Source organism: Camelus ferus, chromosome 15 (assembly GCF_009834535.1).
Source record: "Camelus ferus isolate YT-003-E chromosome 15, BCGSAC_Cfer_1.0, whole genome shotgun sequence".
Taxonomy (NCBI): domain Eukaryota; kingdom Metazoa; phylum Chordata; class Mammalia; order Artiodactyla; family Camelidae; genus Camelus; species Camelus ferus.
The window spans coordinates 46,831,461-46,849,494 of NC_045710.1; the positions used below are offsets into that span (position 1 = coordinate 46,831,461).

Here is an 18,034-nt window from a genome sequence, read left to right on the forward strand (position 1 = left end):
ACTAGAAAGGATCTTACCTCACTACACATGAGAAAAGGCATTTACCTTATAAAAATGTTTGAAGTAGTGGCCTTTCTTGCAAACACAGAAAAGAAACATATCTTTAGCAAAAATTCCCAGAACCTCATATTCTGCAAGAACTTCTCACTTCACATGCATTTAATTATCAGTAGAATATGAATTCATACCCCTTTAATAAATGGAATTGAGCTATTGCAAAGCGTTCCAAGTTATTATTAATTTTCTTAGGTGTGACAATGGTACTGTGGTTATGTAGGAAAATGTCCATATTCTCAGGAGATGCATATTGAAATATTTAATAGTAAAGAGTCATGATGTCTAAAACCTACTTTCACATGGTACAAAAAAGTGTACACATAGGGAAAGGGAGAGTCATAAAACAAATACAAACAAAAAGTTAATAATTACTGAATCTATGTGGAGGAATATGGGTTTTTACTGAATTATTCTTTCAGGTTTTCCACATGTTGTAAAGTTTCACAAGAGAAAGTTTGGGTGTGGGGGATATCGTGTGGGAGACAGCACTGTGGAGTACAACGTGGCTGCATACTGCAATAATTTGGGGGCTTCCAAAAAGTACTGAAGCCAGGGCCTCAGCCCAGGTTGTGGCCTGGGCACAGGTAATTCTAATGTGTCCCTCTTGTAAGGTAAAAAGACCATGAGTTTGAAAGTGACAGCTTATTAACACCCTGACAGTACCCATCCCAGAAAGACGACTCTGAAAATTTTTCTAGACTGTCTTTATTCATAAAAAATCACCAATGTTTTAAAAGTTAACATAAGCATTAACTCCAATAATAAAGAAATTTCCCTGAAACATACATTGGGTGACATAAGGAATACTTAATTGAAATGAGACCATGACTTTAACAGATACATATGAAGCCTTCCATGCTGTGCTCAAGACCATGAAGGCAAGAGGAGTGGAGCAGACTTGGTTCTTCCCTAAACAAATTCATTCATGGAGTCTATGGGCCAACATGCCAAAATTTTAATTTCTAAAAATGCAATTAAAAAAAAAAAGGAACAATATTTAAGAAGAACCATTAAGTGATTTAAACTTTAAAAAAAAAAAAAAAGTCTTACTAAATTCATGCTCTTTACTTCACACCAAAGATGAGTCATAATCTCTTAAACTATACGAAAAGGAAGATTCCTTGAAAAATACACTAGTCCAATTCTCTAAATTCAAATTTGTGCAAAGTACTTAAAGATACTCCAGTGAGTGTTACATATGGAGAAAAGCTCTCTAAGGTCCCATATCTAAATTTCAGCTGGCACATGGGTCTCTGTGGTTCCATTTGTCTTTCTTAAAATATATGTGTCTGGGTTATGGGATAGAAGGTAAATAAATGGTAGGTAAAATTTAAAAAATAAATGACAAGCTTTAAAAATATAAACTTACAATAGGGATTTTTATCTTGAAAATATACCTTTCAATCTAGGTGGCTTTTTTAAAAAGGTTTCATTGATAGACAATAAATGCATATACTTAAAATGTATAATTTGATAAGCTTTGACATATGTATACACCCTTATAACTATCACATCAATCAAGACAATGAACCTAACTATCCCAGGTGGCCTTTTGAATCAAACAGATGTGTGATGGTTCGAGCACAGACACAGTTTTTAAGAAAAGAAACTCTTGATAGGAATTGTTATTTTTTAAAAAAACAAAAGAAGTCTCCACACAAGTATCCAAATACTTTCACCAACAGATAAAATAAACACTAAGGCTTTGGACTTTTTCCCCCTAATTTAAATCTAAGGGACAAGCATATATTGTGTTATTCTATCTTAGATTTAGGTCCAAATAAACAAACAAATATACTCTAAAAACAAATTCTTAATATTTTCAAGTGTGCAGGAAAATGAAAACAAAAGCCATAGTCACACAGCATTATGTTTGAGAATTTAAATACACACATATCAGGAATCTGAGCTAATTCGAAAGCAAAACAATTTTAAAAGGTTATACCTACATATTATAGCAATGTATAGACTTCCTAAATTTGGCATATTAGGCTCAGGGCTCATCCATTTCATAGGCAAGACTGCTCTGGGCAAAACTGAGGAAGAAACAATGCGTCTTCAGTAACTGTCAAGTTTCCACCTCCAATTCTTCTCTCTCCTTTCAGTGTTTTCTCCACTTTTTAGGGAACTCCTCTTGTGCACAGGGCCCTTACTGATGTACCAGGCTTTCCAACGCTATGGAAAAGTTTTTGTCCTCAAGACCCTAAACCGTATCCATTGTATGTCCATACACAGATCTTCCTCGACTTATACCAGGGTTACATCCCAACAAACCCATGTAAGTGGAAAATACCGTTAAGTCGAAAATGCATTTAATTTAATACACCTAACCTACTCAACATCAGAGCTTAGCATAGCCTACCTTAAACATGCTCAGAACACTTCCATTAACCTACAGTCAGGCAAACTCATCAAACACAAGGCCTATTTTATAATAAAGCACTGACTATCCCATGTAGCTTACTGAATACTGTACTGAAAGTGAAAATCAGAATGGTTGCATGAATACAGGATGGTTGTAACTGTATTGGTTATTACCTCGTGACTGTCATCAGCATAGGACCCTATAGCATATTGTCAGCCCAGGGAAAGATCCAAACTCAAAATTCCAAGTCTTGTTTCTACTGATGCGTAGAGCTTTCACACCACGGTAAAAGTCGAACCGTCGGAAGTTGAACCATGGTAAGTCGGGGCATCTGCATTCTGTTTTCAGGTGCAGAGTTTCTGCTTCCCATAGAGATAGCTAGCAAATGTACTAAATGGCTAGGATGTGTGCTCCACTTTCTTTCCATCCTTGATGAGCAGCTGCAGCAGCTAGAAAGGGGATAGTTCTACCCTTAGATGCCTAAGGCACAAAGAAGGCCTACTAACCATCTCTGCTGAACTTAAAAGGAAGGATGGATTCCCGCAAAGGCCATCCGGGACCTCCAGAAGGCAAGTCCACTTGACCAAGGTCTACGCTGTAGAGGCCTACACTAGACTTTCCAAGAGTTAAATCTCACATTGCCTAATACAGAGACTTAATTTTCATGTGGGGATCTTTTGTCTCCCCAGCTGGACTATGAACACCATTATGGACACGTGCTATGTCTTATTAGTTTCTGATCCCCCCAAGTACTTGGCACAGGTGTTAAATATTCAAGAACAAAAATAATTAATGAAAATCATTGTATTATATCATATCATATACTGATGCTACTTGTACTGCAAAAACACATGTATCTAACTGCTTGAATATTTGAGATGGAAATGTACACTGAGGGCTTTATTTGTTTGTTTAGGAAATCACATAGTTTTCACAATCATAGAAACAAAAGATTAGTTCTTTATGTACACTAGACAAAGGCAACTTAAGATTTTCTTGTTAATTGTGCAATATAGCTGACTACATTTCCATTGTGCAATTTTCAGTGTTACACATTTTTTTCAGGCTCTGTCACAAAGAAAACAAAGTAGAGGGAGAAAACAACTTCAAAAGTAGTAAAAAAAAAAAAAAATGGTAGGAGAAATCTCAGACCATGTCCACTGTAAGGTTTCCAGATTTATAAATGAAGATGATTTCATGATTTCTGGTGGAAACAACCGGCAACATTACAGGCTTTTAATATTTCAACTCGAACTCACATAAATATTGCCCATTCAAATGTAGTTATTCAAATGCAGTTTTGTTTCAGGGTTTAGGATTCCTTTTCTACCAAGTCAGAGGGCGTAAAATCCATATGACGAAATCACCCCTTTTTTTCAGATCATCAGTACACAATGTTTAGTTATGACTACTCCAAATAGCAGACAACAAGCACTATACAAATCAAAATAGTTTAGAATGTAATTTCTACAAAGGCAGTAATATTTGTTCCTTTTCTTCACTACTGTAACATATATGCCTCATAAGAATAACTGGCACATAATAAGTTCTCAATAAATCTGTTGAATGAACTGAGTAAATGAATGAAGAGAAGCCAGGAATGGGATATCGGTGTGCAAAAAAAGAAAAAGAAAAAACAAACAAACAAACAAAAAAACCCCAAGCTTCTTCCAAGAGGCATAGACTTTATAAAGAATAATTTCTGGAAAAATCTCTTTTTTAATCAACTCCAAAATGCAGTTTATCTAATCTTATATTTGAACTTTTTAAATAAAAAATAATAGTGGACTGTTTGTTATATAAAGCAAAAGGGAGATTCATTTTGTTTAATCAAATTGAAAGGTTTTCTACTACTAATGTCTGAATGATGTCAAGTATTTTAAGAAACTATTAATCATCCTCTCCAAATCAATGGATTTGGGTCCTTGGGAAATCTTTTTACTCAAGGGATTTTTACGTAAACCTTTTTTGTTTAAAAATACATATTCATCTTCATAACCTTTGATTTTCTCGATGAGAACTCTTAAAATCAAAACAAAAGTTAACTCAAAGGGCTACATTTCATTTGAGTTGAGGCCATTGGAAGACAATAAAGCTGATGGTTACTGCACCAGGAACCATTAATCACTCAATGGCGAACCCTGGAAAACTTCACAGTGGACTTAGTCTGAGGTTCTGTCTGGTTTCAAGGAGTTAAAAACAAAACAAAGGAGCTGCTCTTCACCTCTAATGTGCTGTTTTCAGGCCTGCTGCCCCCCACGTGGTCAGGTGACCACAGTCATTGCTCAGACACCCGCCAGGGCTCACCCAGCGCTGGGCACTGTGCAAAACAAAGCTTGGATGTTTGAGATGTTTCAAAGTCACGTGGACAGAAAAAATTTTGTGGGTATTCCCCAACAAGAGATTAATAGAAAAGCAGTAAATAATAAACACGTCACCACCTCACGTAAGTTAAAACTTAGTTTTAGGTTTATAAAATAGCCCCTTGAGGGGAGGGTATAGCTCAAGCAGTAGAGCACATGCTTAGGATGCATGAAGTCCTGGGTTCAATCCCCAGGACTGCCTCTAACATCAAATAAATAAATAAATGAACCTAATTACCTCCCCCCACAAAAAAAAAATTAAAAAAAAAAAGCCCCTTAAGTTTCATGTAGATAAGAGGGTCAGAGCTCATCTTTTGAGATAAAGCAAAGCACATTTTCTATATGAAAGGCCTTTGCCTCAGCCTCACAAAAGCAGACTGAAATAGATGAAAACCCTTACTCCATACCTTATACAGAGGCAAAGGCAAAAGAGAGCCAAAGAAAAAACCTGCCATGATCAAGGAAAAAGACCAATGTGGAAAGAAAATAAGAGCAAAATGAGAAAGATTCTACATTAAAAGACAGACAAACTCATATAGAAAAAACAATGGTAGAACATAGGGAAGAGGGTTGTGAAAATCAGATAAAACTTAAATAAAGGTGGACTGTTTTGGTCATTTTATTTAGTATGTTAAAAGTAAATATCCAATACTAAAAAGTTGTACATAACACCACACAAAACTTTATAAACATCAGTGTAAACTTTACATTCAAAAGTAGAAAAGAAATATGATCACTCCAAGTTTTTTTCATCAGTTGGATGCTGAACAGTAAGGACAAAAAGACAGTATGTTTTTAAAAGTTGCTTTCTGCTTAGCAACCTTGTATTTGAGGATCACTGTTCACTGTACTTAATATTAGTTGGAACAAAAAGTATTTATTTGTATGTCCCACTTGTTTTAATAGATCTTACTCTGCATCCACTAGAATTTCATTTCCACTTAAAAAAAGTAACATCATGAGGTTGTGACAACTCTTCTGCTAATAACCAGAGAGACAGAAAGCTGAATTCAAAGAAACTTACATAATGTGCTAACTCTGGGCTCTTAAAGTCTCCACCTCACTCTTAGGGACAAGAGAAAAAAAAAAAAAACAACTAGTTTTTTAAAATATAGCCTTTCCACGCCTGTTTTCACTCACCTTCCTAAATAAAAGATTAGCTGGAATAAATGAAATCTTCCAAACCACTATATTCTGAAATGTGCACATTTCACTGCAGTCAAGGTACAAAATAACTGTGTGTAAGGAGGGATCCTATAACCAAGCAATTCTCCTGAAATTCAAAAGTAAATAATATAATTTTTCTCTTTGAATATGCTAATGGAACTGATATACCTGAACATTTTTTCCTGCAACACACGTGCAAGTTTTACAAGCTTTAAGTTAATAAAATGTATTATCTCCTAGATACATACATACAGTTTGTTCTTACAACATCAACATCTGCTATAACCCAGGATGTACCAAAACTCTGTGTTAACATTCAAAATCCCATTCAATTAAACCAAAGTTCCTTGCCTCTTTAGGTACCTTATACATTCTTGTGAACACATCAATAAGAGGTTTCTACAAATATAAAGTTAAAGGGAAAAATGCCCCTCAGACAAAAGATCTAGAAGTCACAATTTTTAAATTATGATAAACAAACATCTGTTTCTAAATGCTAACGTGTATTCTGCCTGCATTTTGTCCTTCTCCAATGCTTTTAAAAAGCACTTACAACTTATCCCTACAACATTCTCTGTGAGTGAGGGCAAGGTAACTGCTTTCCTCTTCCCACTGAAAGGATGAGAACAGGGAGCATCCGGGAAGTTAAGTGTAGTGCTCAAGGTCACGTGCCAATCAGTAGCACTGTTCATTCTAGATCTCCACAGACCTCAATTCTAAGTTTACATCAATAGATAATGCATATATAATTTTCCTCTCCTTTTGATCACTGACAGAGTATACTGCTATCCATTTTCCTAATGTGAAAAGACAAAGATAGAAATCACAGGCTCTAAAGGTTATTTCTATGCCTTTCCTCTTCTTCCCAGACAATTCTTCATCAGAGAGTTTCCTTTTTTAAAAGCTGAAGACATCCTATACGTCTGTAAAATACTAATATTCAAATGTCTTCATAAAAAAATGTTAAAGAAAGAGATGTGAGCTATAGAAATAATGTCATGCTGAAATGTGTCAAGCGAAAAATCAGACCTTCCATCTTGCAGACCAGACACCTAAGTGTAGTTTCTAAGTGCCTACAAATTAATATTTTTATTTTATTTTAGATTGGCTGCTTTAAAAGTGTATGAACAAAAAAGGGTGAGTTTTTTTAATTAACTGTTTTAGCCAGTGAAAATGTAACATAGTCAACTAAATTGGGTAAATGATGATTTGGTTAAACAAAGGATTATGTATTCAAAATTATCCACATTGTACTAGATAGCTCACATATTTGAAAAGTTTTAATGATGTTATTGGGACACTGTAACACTTCCGAGTAGGTTAGTATTCAGATTTTGTTACTGAAGATATCTCTTTCATGAAAGATATTTCTTGCATTTTATAATTTCAGAGGGTACAGTAATTAAACTGGTTTTATTGACAAGTAAAGCTGAATGATTCCATAAATGAAGCAGGTGACAGAGGCCCCATCAATTTTGCTTATTTAAAAAATATATTACCCAATTGTGTAATGCCTATTAAGTACGTGGTGAAGTTTAAAGTTTAAGTGTTTTATTTACTAATTACCTACACCTTCTTTATGATTCCTATTACACTACAGCTATTTGGAAAGCTAATTATTTATTAAGACTGCTCAAGAGAGTTTCACTCTTAAATGGAAAAAGAAATAAAGCTTAGGTCCTTAAGGAAATGATGCCGTTTCATTTTCACAGTGTTGGTTTGACAAATTCTCCTTTTTATTATTAATTCTGAAGCCGATAATAACATCACATCATTATTTGGGACATTCAAAACCTAATTTGTATAATTCGTATTAATTACAATAAAATCCAACTTAGTGACAAGAGGTTTGGGAGTCAGAAAATCTTTCAATAAAAAGTGGCCAGGTCAGGTATTAAAGGAAGATATTTGATATGTATTTTTCAGACTATTTTAAGTTTAATATTCAAAATGAAAAATGTTTTCCTTATAAAACATGTTATACTATAATTCCCTTTCTATTTACCAAAAAAAAGAACATAAAAATTCAACTCAACAGTACAAAAATAGTATTCTCCATAATATCACTTACAGTGTCATTCAACTACTCATAAACAAATTGAGAATAACATTGTTTAATTCATTCCACAGCATTCATTAAGCTTCTTTATGTACCAGGCACTCTGATAGGCACCGGAGATTAAATTATAAGTGAAACACTATTCTTACCTTCAAAGAGTTCTCTGTTTAGTAGAGGAGAAAATCACATATAACAGCAAATACATGATTGGTATCATCATAATAAAAGTATGTATATTCTGTTATGCAAGTTCAAATGAAAGAGTGATCAATTCAACTCATCCAACCACTAAATTTCATAAAAAATCATATACTCTATTTAAAAGTATAAATCCCATAAAACATCATACATATGGATAAGAATTCTATTTCACTGACAGCAACAATTCTTTATTTTTTCAAAAAATATACATGTAAAAAATATAATCACCCATGTTTCGACATACCAGGAACATAACAGAGAATTAAACTTGAAAAGATGTACCCAACATTAGCTGAGATCTTTGCATATACTAACTCATTCAGACCTCACAGTAACCCTATGAAGTAAATGCTTTTATTATCTCCATTTTACAGATGATGTATTGGAGGTTAACTTGACCAAGATCACAAAGATAGCAAGAGAAAATGCTGGGACTTGAACCTACACAGTCTGATTGTGGAGGCCCCCTTCTTAAGCATTACACCAAATATTCTGCTCAGTGGATGATTTTTTTTGTAGGGGTAGGGGGGACAGCTAACACCAAGTGCTCTGTGACTTGCATTCTCTCACTTATCCTTACCGCAACCCTTAGAGGAAAGTCATCCCTCTCACTATAGGAGAAAACCAGAACAGGCCAGGTTTGAAGTTTTCCCAAGGTCAGTCAGCCATCCAGGGATGGTGGCTAGATTCAAACTCAGGCAGCATGGCTCCCCAGTGCTAGGAGGCCTCTCAATGATTCACTAATGAAAAAGGCCACATGATGAAATTTATTAAACAATTCAAAAAGGTTTTGTATAAGTCTTCCTGAAACACTGCAAGGTTTGGGGGCTTATGACAAGCATTTCCTTATGACAGCATTTACTTTTGACTCAACTTTACTACTTTGAGCTGATCATAAACACATTTCTCCTCCTTAAAAAGAAATCTTTCTGTAGAAACTTGGCAGATTTCAGTACAGGAACAGTCTATTCTTTACAATTAAATTTAGCAACAACTTATTCTGGTTAGTCTGAAAGAGAAGGAGAGAATGAACTACGAAGAGGCCTTTCCTGTACTTCAATACTTCAAAACATGTTTGGTTTGGCCTAATTTGAATCTTGTGGACAACTAGACCAGAACTTGATTCAAAAGGAGTAATACCATTTTAAATAGGCTAAATTCTCAAAAGTGACCTTAGAAGCTGATTCAGAGTAACTATTTCTCATAATTTTTATTTTTATCTCAGATTAAATATTACAGATGCATAGAGCAAGATTCTCATGAACAATTTATGGGCAAGTATGTGTACTTTTGAACAACCAACAACCAAGAAACCAAATTAAAATTTTGTTCAAGAGCATTCAAGTATACAAAAGAGGGATATCAAAAGAAAAAAAAAAAAAAACCCTATTTGTCCTTAACATACCCCACTGTGCCTGGTGGCTGAGAAATAAAAAATTCTGTGTTTTAATTTGTTGCTAGAATAGAGGTGCGCTAAAGATGAAATGTCAAGCTGGATTTCCATCTTGCCTTGCTTTCTTCCAACAGGTTCAAAGACTTCATAACCTTTACGTTAATCCTGAATTAATATCTTTTCCAAAAGGGAACCTATAAAACTATCTTAAAATAAAAAGAGTAAGCCATGCCACTAGGCGATCTTGTCTTCTCTTGCTCTATCTCCACACATTCAAATTAGAAATACCTTTTGCTTTGCCTTTATTGAATAAAAGTTTAACTTTGATTGGGGGGAAAATGTACCCATTAGCCGCTTTACACTTTTTGCAGGTCATAGAGTCTATCAGATCATACCGCTGACTATGATCGCTCACTGAGAAAGAATGCCATTACCGCTCATTTTATAAGCGTTATAATGCTCCGATGGTGGAAGTCTGGCAATACCTAGAAATACAGCAAGGCTGGTGAATAAGGAGTCGAGGGGCGGGGGAAGTGGGAGCGAGGGAGGGAGGCAGTCGCCACCTCAAATCCACGCCGGACCAGGAACCTCTAGCCCACAACGTGATCCCTGCCCTCCCTAAAGTGGCCCGGCTACATTTTTCCAGATACCCCGCTCCCCCCACGCCCAACACGGTACTCACCCTTCTGTGAAGTCGGCACCCGGTCCAGCTCCGAGACGGGTCGGGGTGGCAGCGAGGGAGGGGACGTCTGGGCTGTGGGCGGGGGGTGTCGGTGCGTCACTCGAGTGCAGGACTGTGAGTTCGCGGGGTGGGAGCGGAGAGGAGCAGGGAAATCAAGTCACGGCCGAAGAGGGAGGAGGGAAAACGGGGGTGGGGTGGGGGTGGACTGCCCCTTCCCTAAGATAAACCCACCGGCCCCTGCGACCCCCTGCGCCAGGGAGGGAAAATAAAATCAGGGGGAATAAAAGACTGACAAATAAATCTCTAAAAAGACGAGACGCGAGGAACAGACTTTAATTTAAAGGGGGGAGGCTGAACGAGGGCTGGAAGGGAGACAGAAGTGGCTCTAGGTCTATCCCATGCCTTTGCAGTCCCCAAGCAGAGGAGGCTAGCTGAGGGGAAGTTGCAGCGGCTCCTGAGGAGGAGGCGGAGGCGGAGGAGGAGGTTACACCGTAACAAGTACAGACAGACAGCCATGGATCAGAGGGGCGCTGCGAGCAGGGGCGGCCGCGGCGGGGCGAGCGGCGGCGGCAGCAGCACCGCCTGCTCGGCTCGCTCAAGACATTTAATTGGATTGATGGGTTGTGCAGTGACTCACAGACTTTACAGAGTCGTACAGCAGTCCCCGCCCAGCTGGACAGGGGAGATGCGACGCGGACGGGAGGGGAAAGGGGGCTGTGGAAAAGCCGGGAGGGGAGGAGGCGACTGAGAGGGCGAGGCGTTGGGGGGGCGGGGAGCGGAACGGAGCCACCCAATGGTGAAGCCCGCCGCTCCGACGGGCGTGAGCGTCGACCAACGACAGCGCAGCTCGACAGGCGGCTGGCTTCACCCCTGGCCCAATGAGTCTTCTAAGGACACTGCCGCGAACAGGGCGGGGGAAGTGGAGTGGGGGGTGGGGAGAGGTGGGTGGACGTTGAAGTAGTGGGTGGAGGGAAAGATGAGGCGCCGGAGACCCGCGGAGTCACTCTGCCCTCCTCTCTCCAGAAGCACGCCTTCTGCCAATCCGAGGGCTGCGTGGGGGTGATGGACGCAAGCGTGTGACCAATGAGGAGGAGAAGGTGCCGCAGCGAGCCACAGGGGAAGGAGTGGGCGGGCTAACGCCCTCCCCTCTCTCTGGCGCTCGGGTCCTCCCTCCCGCCCGGTTTGGGTCAGTCACGCAAATAACAGTGTGAGGGTTGGGGCCGCGCGAGGGTGGCGGGGAGGGAGGGAGGGCGGCGGAGGGGCCGCGCTGCTGGCGGCGTGACAGCCAAAGGGACTGGCTGTGCTGCCGACTCCGCGCCGGCAGCAGGAGGCGGCGGCGGAGGCTGGCTCCTTACTCAGCTTGCAGGCGGCGGATGCTGCTGCTGCTACTCAGCCTCTGCCTGGCGCTGCCTGGGAGCCCCTGCGGCCAAACCCCACTCCCGAGAGGCAGCCAGAATTGGAGTGAATCATATCAAAACTTTGCCCCGCGTCTGTGCAGTGCCCATTCTTGCAGACAGCTCCGTGTGACGTTCTGTGGGGCTGTTCTCTGCGAGCTGAGGGCGCTGGACGCCAGAGACCGGAGGCTTGGCAGTGGCCTTTGCCTCCGTGCTTGCCTGTTTCTGGGGAAGTCAGGGTAGGGTGTGGACAGGTTGAAACAGCTCCTGAATACATACCATTTCTTTACTGAGTTTCTGGAAAAGGCACTTCGTAACCTGGCAGGAGTGAAGCTTTCCGGGCTTTTCTTTTCTTTCTTTCTTTTTTTTTTTTTAAATACATGTACGTGTATATCTTAGCTTTCCCCAGCCCTTGCTCCCGCACCATTCTTTCGCCCACTTTTCTGCCCACCCTCCCGACCCAGTACCCTGACAATGCTAGGGAGCGCTGACTGCTAGTACGTCTTGCTGCTCGTTTCCAGGAGCTATGGCTTTTTTTTCTCAATTTCTTGCCTACGGTCTAGTAATCATTTTACAGACCTTAACACTTCCCACGCACTTGTACTTGAAAGTAACAGCAATCACTAATAAACCTGAACAGAGATGCCCACAAAAGCAAATATACTGGCAAAAATCCATCTTTTCCACAAGGTGCATGTCTGCACACTATTTGAAATTTATGACAATTGCTTCCTATCAAGAAACCAAGGAAAGGCAAATCACGTATCACATGCCTACAAAAACAGATTATCAAATCCACTTAGAACACCAAATATCCCATTTTCCACAGATAAGTCAACCACAGAGGCCTAGGGTTGATATATGGTCTTAAAGTGAGCAAGATCATTTTTTCCCACAATTATAAGATTAAAACCTACAGTGGTCTGGAATTCAGAGGAGAGGAATAAGTGAACATAAAGGCCTGGTCTAGTCATATTGAGGCTTTCCATGATTATTGTCACTTTAGGGTATAGATCCTTCCCCTGAGCCGTAATTGTGGCACTTGGCCTGACACCTCTTACCTCTTCTCTTTCTTTTTTTTTTTTTTTTTTTTGGCCCTACTCCATGATTTCAGCCTGTAGTCCTGAGTCTACCTAAGAAAATGAGTGGTGCTGCAGACTTCTCATAGTCACCCAGCTTGTATATGTATGGCCCCTCTGTGTGTTGAATTTCTATGGAGTTTGGCAGTGCGAGGAGGCCAGCATCCTCACCCCTGGACATAGTGATCTGCAGGAGGTGAAACGCATTCACTTAGCCAGGTCACCCCATGATGGTCTAAACAAATTAGATCCCTCATGTGGGAAAAATCAGCTCCATTTTTAACATGGGCTATTATACTACATTTAAGAATGTGCTAAAGTACATTTTAGAAAGCCCATTTCTCTCTTTTTTTTATGCTCAGGTGAGTATAATTGTGGCAGTGTTATGTTACATACTGTGGATGGTACTAAAAACAGAAGATTATGAGTCTAGACATACACTAGTATCTTTCAGAGGATCTTCAAATACCCAGGGTTAGCATCCTGTGGCAGAAGTTGCCCCCTTGTCTGTTGTTACTGGCATGCCTCCAGTCCCCACCATGTGTCATTTTCTAATTCTGTGCTCACCATAGTCCAGTATTTCTTAAATGGTTGTCCAAGGCCCACCTAGATTCCTGAGTCTGCTCTCAAGATCTACTGAATCACCATCTCTGTAGGCTGGTCCTGGACATTTGCTTTTTTAGCAGATACCCCAAGTGACTTGAATAAATATTAAAATATCAAATATTTTATTTGAGAGCCTCTGTTTATTCCTTCCTTTTTAAAAAATTTTTATTTATTTATTTTTATTAATTTTGGGGGGTGGTAATTAAGTTTATTTATGTTTGGAGGGAGTACCAGGGATTGAACCCAGGACCTTGTGCATGCTAAGCATGCGCTCCACCGCTTGAACTATATCCTCCCCCTACTCCTTCCTTTTGAAAATTTAAAAACCCTTATTTATTTTTTCCTTTCTTCTTTTCCTTTCTCATACATATATTCCTTTCTCCCATATATCTTCTCTCTGTCATTTTTGTGATCACCTCCCATTCTACATTTCTTGTGTACAGGCCTGTGTTATATATTGGCAGGGTGATCCCTGAAAAAAAGGATGAAAATGGTAAATTGTCTTTCATAAATACCATAGGCATAGCTTATAACTACCATACTTAAAATATGGGGATGTCAAATAAATTTATAAGCTTAAAAATATCACCTGTAATTGATGTTATGTATAAATCTGCATTATGTGTGACACTTACTAGTTTATGATTTCAAAGTACACAAAGACATAATTTTTATACATGGGAGTCACATTTCAAAATGCAAATTTCAATACATAAATAATACATTTACATTCTTACTGTCATTTTTCCCCCAAACAATAGAGTGAGACTAATGACATACTAAGAACTACTATGGTTACCAAAAAAAAGTACTATATGAGATTTTTGTTATCTCAAAGAGTTTATATACAATCCACATGGACCAGGAAGCAAAAGCACATCATTTATTGAGCATCAACCCAGGTCTCATTAGAATTCCCACAGATAGGTCACAGACAAACATTAGCTTACAATCCAAATTACGAAAGAAAAGAAAAGAAAAGAAAAAAAGCCCCCATGAGCAAGAGGAAGCAGAGACAGGAAAAAAAGAAAAACAGCACATTTAGATTCTAAATCTGAAAAAGAACAGTTTGAGAAAAGAATACACCTATTTCACTTATGAACATAAACACACAAAATTCCAAATAAAATACTGCTAACTGAATCTAATATGCTTACTCCAGTGAACTAGGAGAAACCTTGAGTCTCATTTCCCTCTCTTTGGTTTAGAATACACCTATCTAGCTACTGACCTAGACATTTATCATAAAAACATAATAAATCAAATAAATTTTATTCCAGAAACTCAAGTTTGATTTAATACCAGAAAACCTATCCATATAAATCACCTCAAAAAAGACTAAGAGAGGGATGGGTATAGCTCAGTGGTAGAGCACATGCTTAGCATGCACAACATCCTGGGTTCAATTCCCAGTACCTCCGCCATTTAAAAAAAAAAAAGAGAGAGAGAGAAAAAGCATCGAGAAAGTGCATCACTTATTACCAATGAAAACTTTCAGGAAAATTAGGAATAGGAAGAAACTTAGTTAACTTTATAAAGGACCAAAAATGTACAGCAAAATATTATTTAATGGATTAACTTTAAACTCATTCCATTTTAGTGTGGAATCAAGACAAGGTTGCTACTACTGTTTAACATGATATTGAAAGTCCTGGCTGACAAAATAAGATTTGTAATAAAGGGAAGAAGAAATTAAATAGAAGAATCAGAAGGCAAAAGATAAAACTGGAATTGTTTGCAGTAATATGGTCAACTACATAAAACACCTAATAGAAACAATAAGCTGTTAGAAATAATAGGAGAAATCAGTAAGGCGACAGAGATGCTTTTCTCCCCTTCTTCCACGGTACTACTTTTTTTTTTAAAATGGGGCACATGGCCAACCAGAATAAAGATAACATTTGCTATCCTCCCTTGTAGCTAAGTATTGCCATGTTCCAGATGACAGGTTAAAAACAGAATTGGTGCACACATCCTTAAAGGGAGAGAGTGTGCCTCAGCCTCTTTCCTACCATCTGAAATGAAGATAGAATAGCCAGAGCTTCAGCTGTCATCTTAGACCATGAGCTGAGCTTGGCTATGGAAGCCACATACAGTAGAAAAGCAAGACAGAAGGCACCTGCTACACTGCCACCAGACCTAAAGTAGCCACCTCCAACCTTCCTGAACTTCTTGAATAAACCTCTGTATCATTCACGCCACTCTATTTTAGTTTGTCTATGTGTGTGTGTATTGTTACTTATAGCCAAACCTAATCCTGATACATAAAGATTCCCAAATACAAAATCAATTCATGAAAATCATGAGTATTCCTACACACTAGTACTAATAAACTAGAAAATAGGATACTATTTGCAATAGCAACAAAACTATAAAATCTTCAGGAATTAACCTAAGAAAAAATGCACAAAACTTTTATGGAAAAAAATGTTAATAGTATTAAAAGATCAAAGAAGACCTAAATAGGGGGTATATATAATTTTTCTGGATAGGATGAAGTAACATCATTAAGATAGCAATGATCTCTCAATGTATTCATAAACTCAGTGCAAACCATTCAGACTTGTAACAGGATTTAAGGAACTTAAACATTCTCAAATGCGTGTGGAAAATTAAATTCCATTATAATCTGGTCATTTTTGGAAAAGAAAACCATAGAGGGGAAATTAACCTTCCCATGATAATAAGACAGATTATAAGTCACAGTAACAGACATGTAGAACAGTGGAACAAAACAGAGAACTGAGAAACAACCCATTTACCTATGAGAACTTGGTATATGATAATAGTAACATCACAAATCTAAGAGGAAATCATGTTGAGATGGTCAATTATTGCTTCAATAATGATACTATATAACAAACAACCTGAAATATCAATGACTTATAGCAGCCATTGTTTCTTCTCTCTCACGGGTCTGTGTGTGAATTCAGACTCTGCTGATCTCACCTGGTCTAGTCAAGATTTGGTTGGACTCAGCTGAATTCAGCTCGGCTTTGCTCCAGAACACAGGTTAAGTTTAGGTGTTTATCACATGTTCAGTCTGGCAATAACAGAAGCTCAAGAGGTGAAGTCAAATCACTCAAACACATTTAACACTTCTGTGCCCATCACATCTCCTAACATTCCATTGGCCAAATAAGTCACATGGTCAAATCCAACGTATTAGTGGAAGATGCTGCAAACCCACATAGCAAAGGGCATGGAGGTATAATTCTATGTCAGGGAGGACATGAAGGATCAGGAACAATAGGCCAACTTAACACAGAGGTTTTGTTTCATAGATAATTGGAAAATTGGTTCACCATGGAGAAAAAGAAACTTACATCCACGTCTCATACCATATGCAAAGGTGAGATTTCAATGAATAAAAAAAAAAAAGTTAAAGGGAAAGGGAAAACCCTCAAGGTAATTGAAATTAAAAACAGAAGAATAACTTTGGAATCTTAGGATAGAAAAAGACTTCATAAATAAGACTCTGAAAGCATAATGATGATGAATGATGAACTTGACTATATCAAAATTAAAGTTTTCTGTTCAACAAAGACATCACAGACAAGAGAAAGCTGATAGATTGAGATGTGTTTCCAAACCATCACAAGATTAGTATCTAGAATATACTAGGCATTCCTGCAAATCATTGAGAAAAAAACAAAACAGGAAACACAATAGAAAAATAGCCAGGTGGGGAGGGTATATCTCAGTGGCAGAGTGCATGCTTCGCATGCAAGAAGTTCTGAGTTCAATCCCTGGTACTTCAATTAAAAAAAAAAAAATTAGACAAACCTAATTACCTCCCCCCCCAAAAAAAAGCTTAAAAAATAAATTAAAAAAATTTTAAATATATCAAACTTCAAAAAAAAAAAAGAAAAAAAAATAGCCAAAGGATATGAACAGGCAAATTTACAGAAGGGAAGCTTGAGAAACTAACAAGTAGATGAAGAGATATATTGTACAACACAGAGAATATAGCAAATATTTCATAATAACTATAAATGGAATATAACCTTTAAAAATTGTGAATCACTGTGTTGTACACTTGTAACATACGATATTGTACATCAACTATACTTCAATTTTTTAAAAAAAAAGTAGATGAAGAGACATTACCCCACTTATAATCACATAAATGCATGTTAAAACAAGTTACTTCTTTATACCCATTAAATGGGCGAAAATGTTAAAACATACAAATTAGGAAAAAAACAGGCAAAAAGGTGAAAGTTGGATAACACCAAGTGTTGGCTAGGATGAGAGGAAGCATGAACTCTCATGCATTACTGTTGGGAGTCAAGTCCCTGGTACAGTCCTTTTTGGAGTTATCTGGAAATAAGTAATGAAATGTAACATGTGTTTTCCTGATAGCCCAGCAGTTCCACTCCTGGGAATACACACCCATACTTGAAATAGCAGTGTATTGTAGGCAAACTTAGTATATATCACCTGTACAACACAACGGGTAAATAAAATGCAGCAGATGCTGTGGAATAACATGCAGCTGTGGGAAATAACGCACTAAATGTGTGTCTAGCAGCATGCATAAATCTTTAAAATGTTTTATAAGTGAAAAAGGGTAAGAAACAACAAGATGGCATAAGCCCCAAGCCTTGGGATATCTTTCATTAGAGGCTGCATCAATGTTTTTCATTTCTGCTCTTAGCTGGGGCA

The 18,034-nt window shown here is 38.2% G+C and overlaps 1 protein-coding gene across 1 annotated transcript in view; it reads right to left on the reverse strand.

Moving 5' to 3' along the window:
* Positions 1 to 10,962, reverse strand: part of SERTAD2 (SERTA domain containing 2) — a 105,536-nt gene extending 94,574 nt beyond the window's left edge. Inside the window, exon 1 of the mRNA XM_032497681.1 lies at positions 10,288 to 10,962. The gene's annotated coding sequence lies outside the window, so the exon portion shown is untranslated. The remainder of the gene's footprint in view (positions 1 to 10,287) is intronic.
* Positions 10,963 to 18,034: the final 7,072 nt, after the last annotated feature.